The 2,500-nt window shown below is 40.0% G+C and overlaps 1 protein-coding gene across 1 annotated transcript in view; it reads left to right on the top strand.

Moving 5' to 3' along the window:
- Nucleotides 1-1,876: 1,876 nt before the first annotated feature.
- The window catches only part of LOC115223008 (katanin p60 ATPase-containing subunit A1), a 43,650-nt gene continuing 43,026 nt past the window's right edge, over nucleotides 1,877-2,500 (top strand). Inside the window, exon 1 of the mRNA XM_029793431.2 lies at nucleotides 1,877-2,182. The gene's annotated coding sequence lies outside the window, so the exon portion shown is untranslated. The remainder of the gene's footprint in view (nucleotides 2,183-2,500) is intronic.

Below are 2,500 nucleotides of genomic sequence, written 5' to 3'. Positions count from 1 at the left end.
TGTCCTTGTTTGTCCACTCTATGTTTAGCCCCTTGTAGGTAATAAAGAAATAGAAATAGGTATTTCGTCTACCGCTGCGTTCTGAGTTCAAATTCCGCCGGGGTCGATAAATTAAGTACCAGTTACGCACTGAGGTCGATATAATCGACTTAATACCTATGTCTGTCCTTGTTTGTCCCCTTTCTGTTTAGCCCCTTGTGGGTAATAAAGAAATAGGTATTTCGTCTGCCGCTGCGTTCTGAGTTCCAATTCCGCCAAGGTCGACTTTGCCTTTCATCCTTTCGGGGTCGATAAATTAAGTACCAGTTACGCACTGAGGTCGATGTAATCGACTTAATACCTATGTCTGTCCTTGTTTGTCCCCTCTGTGTTTAGCTCCTTGTGGGTAATAAATAAATAGAAATAGGTATTTCGTCTGCGTTACGTTGTGAGTTCAAATTCCGCCGAGGTCGACTTTGCCTTTCATCCTTTCGGGGTCGATAAATTAAGTACCAGTTACGAACTGGGGTCGATGTAATCGACTTAATACCTATGTCTGTCCTTGTTTGTCCCTTCTATGTTTAGCCCCTTGTGGGTAATAAAGAAATAGGTATTTCGTCTGCCGCTGCGTTCTGAGTTCAAATTCCGCCGAGGTTGACTTTGCCTTTCATCCTTTCGGGGTCGATTAAATAAGTACCAGTTACGTACTGGGGTCGATATAATCGACTTAATCCGTGTGTCTGTCCTTGTTTGTCCCCTCTATGTTTAGCCCCTTGTGGGTAGTAAAGAAATAGGTATTGGTAGAGCCTTGGGAGAAAAAAAAGAACAGGTCTGGCCAGCTGGCAGAAACCTTAGCCCGCCGGACGAAATGCATAGCCGTATTTCGTCTACCGTTACGTTGTGAGTTCAAATTCCGCCGAGGTCGACTTTGCCTTTCATCCTTTCGGGGTCGATAAATTAAGTACCAGTTGCATACTGAGATCAATCTTATCGACTAGCCCCCTCCCCATTAGACAGTGGATTCCCAGATTCAGAAAAATAGGTAGGAAGGTCATGGTTGGAACGTCCTTCAGCATAGCTCTCTCTCTCTCTCTCTTTCTTTCTATCTCTTTTTTCCCTCTCTCTGCAGACTGACCTGAAGGGAGGGGTTTTGTTAATTGCATTAACCCCTGGTACTTTATTTTAACAACCCCCATTCCTGAGAGCATGAAAAGCAAAATTGATCTGAACGGGGCTTGAACAAGTTTGCAGTGCAAATCTTCTTTATTAATATTAAGTTCAGATTAAAAAACAGTAATTTATTACACATTTATCATTAGAGTTCCTGATACAATTATAAAAGTAGAGTGGCCACGGTTAGAATGGCTTTTCACACTGCTCTGTCTCTCTCTATCTATCTATCTATCTCTAACTATCTCTCTCTCTCTCTCTATCTATCTATCTATCTATCTCTAACTATCTCTCTCTCTATCTATCTATCTATCTATCTATCTATCTCTAACTATCTCTCTCTCTCTCTCTCTCTCTCTCTATCTATCTATCTCTATCTCACTCTATCTATCTATCTATCTATCTATCTATCTCTAACTATCTCACTCTATCTCTCTCTCTATCTATATCTATCTATCTATCTATCTATCTATCTATCTCTAACTATCTCTCCTCTCTCTCTCTCTCTCTATCTATCTATCTATCTCTATCTCACTCTATCTATCTATCTATCTATCTATCTATCTCTAACTATCTCACTCTCTCTCTCTCTCTCTATCTATCTATGTATCTCTAACTATCTCTCTATCTATCTATCTATCTCTAACTCTCTCTCTTCCCTCAATGATGACGTCATTCAGGAACTAGTGTTTGTCTTGACAGACGACGGCAGTCTGAATCAACAGAGTTACTGGCCTTAGTTACTGTCGTCCACCATGTTACCAACTCCGTTGTAGGAATTTTCTCTCATCTCTCTCTTCACACAACAATAACTGCTTACAATTTACACTTACAAACAACATTGCAATTCCGTCCGTTTCTGAAACAATCCATCCCACTCTCCTTCTTTAAATACCCCAAAAATATTCCACGTTTTCTTATTTTCCCATGGAAATTACACCCAAGCTATCCCCATAGCAGCAGAAAATACCTTCATATACCGCTCAAAATATCAACCTTTTTTTCATAGCGGCTGTGATCGAACCTGCTACAGGTAACAACTTGTTTTAATTACATGTACTAATATTCTTTTAATTGCCTCTTCTGTAATCTGCTTAAACCGCTTATTTATTTTTGTTTTTTGTGTCAACTTGTCTCCTCTCAAACACCCACTTGTTTTAGGAAAGCGCCTTCTACTTGGTCATTCGGCTTGCTAGAAATAGCAACCAAGTTTTGCTCAAATCATCCCCAATCGCTTTAATCAAGGAAAGAACACAGTACTATCCGTGGCCACTCTAGTATAGCCCTGGATATATATATATTTATATGTATAAAAGAGAAAAGAAAACGTGGTGGTCATTGTTGGATTGCC

This window comes from Octopus sinensis, linkage group LG21 (genome assembly GCF_006345805.1).
Source record: "Octopus sinensis linkage group LG21, ASM634580v1, whole genome shotgun sequence".
Lineage (NCBI taxonomy): Eukaryota > Metazoa > Mollusca > Cephalopoda > Octopoda > Octopodidae > Octopus > Octopus sinensis.
Note: the sequence above shows the minus strand (reverse complement) of the source record. Positions and strands in the feature narration are given on the sequence as shown.